The following is a 7,282-nucleotide window of genomic DNA, read 5'->3' as shown; positions in this document are numbered from 1 at the left end:
GGGACTACAGGCGCCCGCCCCTACGCCCGGCTAATTTTTGTATTTTAGGAGAGATGGGCTTTCACCATATTGGCCAGGATGATCTGGATCTCCTGACCTTGTGATCTGCCCACCTCGGCCTCCCGAAGTGCTGGGATTACAGGCATGAGCCACCGTGCCTGGCCAAGTTTTTCTTTTAATAAATTATTACCTGCGTTCAATGCTGCTGACTGGTCAAGTAAGATAGAGTCTGAGAAGTGCCCGTCAGCTTTAGTGATGTGGAGTCACTGGGGACATTGACAGGCACCTCTGTGTGAAGACTATTGTGTGGTTTCTGCTCTCCCTCAGACTTACTGTCAGTGGCTCTGTCATGACCCAACCCTGCAAGATGGTTCCTGACTCATCCAAACCCCCTAGACTTGATGCTTTGAAAGCATCTGCCCCACCTGGATATTTGGATGATGATCTCGACAAGCCTAAAAGATGCTCCAAACCATTAGCCTACAAGTTCCTCAGAACTTGGTTGAATAACACTAGACAACTTCGATTTTGCCTCATGTCCCTGATGATGGAGAAGAGGCAGGACAGGACGGTGGGTTCTTTGTCATGGAATTATGTTTGAATTTGGACAAAGTTCCCTGGGAGCTTTAGTTGAACTAATGAAAACTCAGATCTACTCAGGGGCATGAGGCTTTAGATTTTTCTTTGTTTTTTCAATTTAATTGCCACAGGGTAGATAAGGAATATTCCAACCAAAAGCATACTTTGCTGCCCACAAAGAGATTCTCCAAATACCTGTCTGCTTTACTATTCTATGTAGGAAAGAATCCTGAAGTTTTGCCTAACTCTGAAATTACGGTATTTTCTTTCTTCTTTTCTTTCCTTTCTTTCTACCCTTCCTTTCTCTCTTTCTTTTTACTTTACTTTTTTTTTTTTTTTTTGAGATGGAGTTTCACTCTCGTTGCCCAGGCTAGAGTGCAGTGGTGCAATCTTGGCTCACTGCAACCTCCGCCTTCCAGGTTCAAGTGATTCTCCTGCCTCAGCCTCCTGAGTAGCTGGGATTACCTGCATGCGCCACCATGACTGGCTAACCTTTGTATTTTTTATTTTTTAGTAGACATGGAGTTTTACCACGTTGGGCAGGCTGGTCTTGAACTCCTGACCTCAAATGGTCCATCTGCCTCGGCCTCCCAAAGTGCTGGGATTATAGGTGTGAGCCACAGCGCCTGGCCTCTGATGTTTTTATTTTTATTTTTTGTAGATACAATGTTTTGCATTGTTGCCCAGGCTGGTCTGGAGCTCCTGGCCTCAAGGGATCCTCCTACCTCAGCCTCCTACAGCACTCAGATTACAGACAGGTATGAGCCACCGCGCCCGACCCTACACATGCTTTTATAAACAGTAAATCATTGGGTCAGTATCATCCCTTGTCTCCACCCTGCATGTTCCCCAGGTGAAATGCAGGTCCTTTTAGCGGTGTCTTCTTTCCATCAGGACCAGCACTTGCTTTGCTGCATGAAGCTGCTTCTACTCCTTACCTCCTTTTGGAAGAGTGAGCGCTCTCCATCTTTGGGGGTGTTTGTGTATAGGTGGCAGGGGGCTTGTAGAGGAGGAAGCAAGGATGACATGAGATGGTGGGTTGTTGGACTAGCCTGACTTCTTAAAAATGTGTCTGAGGGCCGGGAGCAGTGGCTCACGCTTGTAATCCTGGCACTTTGGGAGGCTGAGGTGGGCAGATCACGAGGTCACGAGATCGAGACCATCCTGGCTAAAATGGTGAAACCCCGTCTCTACTAAAAATACAAAAAATTAGCCAGATGTGGTGACACGCGCCTGCAGTTCCAGCTACTCGGTGGGCTGAGGCAGAAGAATCATTTGAACCCAGGAGGCGAAGGTTGCAGTGAGCCGAGATCGTACCACTGCACTCCAGCCTGGATGACAGAGCAAGAATCCATCTCAAAAAAAAAAAAAAAATGTGTCTGATGTGTCTGAGATATTATTTAGCCTTAAAAAGAAGGAGATTCTGACATACACTACAGCATGGATGAACCTTGAGGACATTATGCTGAGTGAAATAAGCCAGCCACAAAAAGACAAGCACTGTATGATTCAACTTCTGCGAGGTACCCAGAGTAGTCACAATTATAGAGACAGAAAGTAGAATGTGGGTGCCAGGCGCTGAGGGAAGGAAGGATGTGAAGTTCGTATGGAGTTTCAGTTTTGCAAGATGAGAAGTTTTGTGGATGGATGATGGTGATGGTTGCACAAAAATGATTAAGGTGGTAAATTTTATGTTTTGTGTATTTTACCACAATAAAAAAAAATGGAAAAGACGGTCTTACCTCCTTTGAAGAGACAATCCCGGTATAAGACGATGCCGTTGACATGATTCAAATTGAAATCATACAAGACAACTTCATATGTAGTTTATGCCTCCATCTACATTTAATAAATATGCACAACCATGCAAAGGAATGGTGCACACAATTCCTGGATGGTGGTTACTTCCTGGGAGAGAGTGAGGAGGAAGGGATGGTGAGGGGGACTTATGTGAGGCATTAGTGCTATCTCATACATTTCACTCCTTTTCTTTTTTTCTTATTTATTTATTTATCTATTTATTTATTTTACTTTAAGTTCTGGGATACATGTGCAGAACGTGCAGGTTTGTTACATAGGTATATATACATGTGCCATGGTGGTTTGCTGCACCTATCAACCTATCATCTAGGTTTTAAGCCCCTCATGCATTAGGTATTTGTCCTAATGTTCTCCCTCCCCTTGCCCTCCACCCTGCGACTGGCCCTGGTGTGTGATGTTCCCCTCCCTGTATCATGTGTTCTCACTGTTCCACTCCCTATTTTTTTGTAGAGAGGAGGGTCTCCCTGTATTGCCCAGGCTGGTCGTGAACTCCTGGGTTCAAGTCATTCTCCCACTGCACTCTCCCAAAATGCTGGGATTATAGGCGTGAGCCACTGCACCCGGTCTCTCTTCTTTTTAAAAAGAGAGATCTGTGGCAACGATGACAGTATTTACTTCTGTCATAGTTTCCTTATATTAGTTTTCTATATATTGAAATATTTCATAATTGAAAAGAAAACATGAAATAGTCAGAGAGAGAGAATTAGGAACAGATGGATCCTGGCATTCTTCCTATTTACCCGTCCTCCCAAATTCTCTTGTTTTTAAATTGCTCTTTTTTTTTTTTTCTTTTTCTTTTTTTTTTTTTTTTTTTTTGAGACAGAGTCTCGCTCTATTGCCCAGCCTGGAGTGCAGTGGCACGATCTCGGCTTACTGCAACCTCCGCTTTCCGGGTTCAAGTGATTCTCCTGCCTCAGCCTCCTGAGTAGCTGGGACTATAGGCATGCGCCACCATCCTCGGCTAATGTTTATATTTTTAGTAGAGACTGGGTTTCACCATGTTGGCCAGGCTGGTCTTGAACTCCTGACCTCAGGTGTTCTGCCTGCCTCAGCCTCCAAAAGTGCTGGGATTGCAGGCATGGGCCACCACGCCTAGCTGATTTTTGCATTTTTAGTAGAGACGGGGTTTCACCACGTTGATCAGTCAAATTGCTCTTTTTCTTTTCTCCCAAATTTTCATTGTGCAGATGTTGTCTTGCTCTTGTGTCACGTGGCAATTAAAAAAAACCTGAGTTCCTCATGCCCCACTTTTATATTCTGTCTTTCAGATGCAATGCAGACTTAACACGAGTAACTGGCGATGTTGGTCAGCATCTACATGATTGAAATGTCCTTTAACCTTCAGATAATTTGGCAATTTTCCGATCTTCCCACAACTCTCCACCTCACCCCACCTGCCACACAACACTAACTTGTTTCTATAGCTGACCCCTTGAGGGCAGGGCAGAGCCTTGTATCTCCCGTGCCTCCCGCACCATGCTTTATATACACATATTCTTCAGAGGCGTTTAATGAGTCAAAAATATTTACATGAGCAAACCTAATTCCTGTCTCATTAAATAGGCCAACTGATGTTTTCCTGGTCTGCAGAGAAGTCCCTATCAGCCCAGATGGTTCCAAGGGGGTTTACCAGAAAGGCAGTTAAGCTGTCAGTGTCATGCAGACTCTGAGCCCGTCTAATAAGTTTAGGGCTGAATTCACGAATTCTGGAAAAATTGTTGGCTTCCTGGAGTCAGACTACCGCATTCTCAGTTCTTCCTCTGTGAACACCTTGTTCATTCCTGACCAACCACCTTGAGTCAGTGGCCATCTTTCTTTGCTGCCTCGTAAGAGGGAACATGGACTCTTGCTCCTGAGTTCCCCAAACCTGGCTGGGGAAGATCACTCAGGACCAGCGCTGGCTCCATTTAATGATGGGTTTGTTGTTTAGAACAATGGACACCCTGGAGACTGCCTTGTCTGTGGGTGTAATAAGCAGACAGTAGACCTGGACAACTGACCTCAACGGGCATTCCCTTTCCCAGAAATGAAAGGGGTTTTGATTCCTTCCTTCCAGGAGAAATGGCACAGTTCCCAGAACATTGTAAACACCTGATAAAATTCACCGACTGATTATCTAAGGACCGATGACTTTCAGGCTAAAAATGATTGGCGGGTTTGCACTCACTTGATCCTGCCTTTCTCTCAGACATGGTCACTGAGCCTTTCACCAGTGCTTCCCCAACTCATTGACAAAGACTCATCTCCGCAGCATCTCTTTGTCACCCACGGGACCTAACAGGGCTTTGCACTCGGCAGATGCTAGCAGTGAATCTTTCCATTGTGCCGACTAAGTGCCAGGCATCGTTCTCAGATCTTCACATACACTAACACACTTAGTCCTCACAGCTCTCAAAATAGGAAGGAGGGCCAGGTGGGGTGGCTTACACCTGTAATCCCAGCACTTTGGGAGGCTGAGGCAGGCGGATCACCTGAGGTCAGGAGTTAAGACAAGCCTGGCCAACATGGCGAAACCCCATTTCTACTAAAAATACAAAAATTAGCCGGATGTGGTGGCAGGCACCTGTAATCCTAGCTACTCAGGAGGCTGAGGCAGGAGAATCACTCGAACCTGGGAGGTGGAGGTTGCGGTGAGCCAAGGTTGTGCTACTGCACTCCAGCCTGGGCAACAGAGTGAGACTCCATCTCAGAAAAACAAAAAAAATAGGAGGACTGTTTTTACAGGTAACAAAACTGAGGTGTAGAGAGATTGAGTGGCTTGCTCAAGGTCAAAGTGAGGAACCAGGAAGTATCTGCAGATTGTCTGACTCCAGAGTCCATGCTGTCAATCATGAGCTATATTACTTCCCATAGAAAGCTAAAAACGAGTCTATTTGACAGTGTCTGTGTGTGTGTATACACACATGCATATTCATAGGTTTACATATACATATGAGTATACACAAATATAACATTTTCCATTTGCCAACCATTGTTCTAGATGCTGAGGGTACAGAGAACAGTTCTTGCATAGAAAAATGTAGCATGTATGAGGGGGGGAAAGATGAAAAGAGATGATTTCATTATACCAAATGAAGATCCAACTGGGTGTGTATTTTAGCAAAGATAGATGAAATGAGGCGCCTTGGTTCTGTTTCTTGAGGTGGAGCGCGGATACCTGGGGGTGTTCACTTCCTAAACATTTATGAAGCTGTACACTTGTGATTTGTATACTTTTCACTCCGTGTGTTATATTTCGATAAAATTGACATTTAAAACATTTATAAGGAAGCAAAGTGCCTTGTGAGCTCAGAGGATGTAGCAAAGAATGGTTTTTGACCTGAGCCTCAGTGACTGGTCACTGCCCTGGTGTCTGACTGACCACTGGCTTTGTTCTCCAGGGACCAAGTGTATCATCTGATGATGCCAGTTGCCCTCAGATGGCTCCAAAAATTCCTTCTTTCCTTCCTTCCTTCCTTCCTTACTTCCTTCCTTCCTTCCTCTCTCTCTCTCTTTTCGGAGTTTTCCTTTTGTTGCCTAGGCTAGAGTGCAGTGGCGCGATCTCGACTCACTGCAACCTCCGCCTCCCGGGTTCAACTGATTCTCCTGCCTCAGCCTCCCAAGTAGCTGGAATTACAGGCATCTGCCACCACACCCGGCTGACTTTTTGTATTTTTAGTAGAGATGGGGTTTCACCATGTTGGCCAGGCTGGTCTCGAACTCCTGACCTCGAACAGCTGCCTGGGCCTCCCAAAGTGCTAGGATTACAGGTGTGAGCCACTGCACCCAGCCAAAAATTTATTTCTTTACCCATGCAACAAACCTGCACATGTACCCCTCTGCTGAACCTAAAATAAAAGTTGATAAAGAAAATAAATAGATAAAAATAAAAACTTGTCCAAATAAGTTTTTAAAAGTTTATTTCTTCCTTGGCATCCTCAGCCACAGTGTTCACAGGTGTTTTTCACAAGAGCGAATTCAGTGAAATTTCTCCCCAGGGTATTTCCTTCCCTGTAAGATGAGACTTTGACTTGATATTATGACAGTCACACGGGACCTGCCCACATGAATACATAGGGATGAAAAACGATATGAAAAAACCTGCACACTGCCAAGGGCAGAGGCTTGTGGGTACAAACTCTCCTGCTCTAGGTGAGCACATGGCGCAGGGAACCCCAGCAGACATTCTCTGGGTTGGGCTTATTCCAGCAAGAATCCATTGTCTATCTCTTCATATATGCTTAGTGCAATGAAACACAAAATTCCACAGAACCAATGTTTGTCAGGCAGGTGCTCACCTTGAGCCCCAAACACGAAGGTAGCTGGATTTTTTTTTCATTTATTTTATGACAGTATAAGTGTTACAGTTCAGCATAAACAGATTTTCATTGGATTTTTATTCCCAGAAATGATATGTTTACAAAACACATGAATATAATTTTTAAAACAGATCTGAGCAAGGACATATTGAAGGTTGCTAGAGTTTGCAGTCCCTTTCTTTTCTTTTTCTTTCTTTTTTTTTTTTTTTTTTGAGACAGGGTATCACTCTATTGCCCAGGCTGGAGTGCAGTGGCACGATCTCCGCTCACTGCAACCTCCACCTCCCAGGTTCAAGCGGTTCTCCTGCCTCAGCCTCCTGAGTAGCTGGGATTACAGACATGTGCCACCATGCTCGGCTATTTTTGATATATTTTTTCAGTAGAGACAGGGTTTCACCATGTTGGCCAGGCTGGTCTCAAACTCCTGACCTCAAGTGATCTGCCTACCTCGGCCTCACAAAGTGCTGGGATTACAGGTGTGAGCCACTACGCCCACTGCCCCCCCCTTTTTTTTTTTTTTTTTTGAGACAGAGTCTCCCACTCTCGCCCAGGCTGGAGTGCAGTGGCGTGATCTTGGCTCACTG

The sequence above is a fragment of the Symphalangus syndactylus genome, chromosome 20 (genome assembly GCF_028878055.3).
Source record: "Symphalangus syndactylus isolate Jambi chromosome 20, NHGRI_mSymSyn1-v2.1_pri, whole genome shotgun sequence".
Lineage (NCBI taxonomy): Eukaryota > Metazoa > Chordata > Mammalia > Primates > Hylobatidae > Symphalangus > Symphalangus syndactylus.
Note: the sequence above shows the minus strand (reverse complement) of the source record.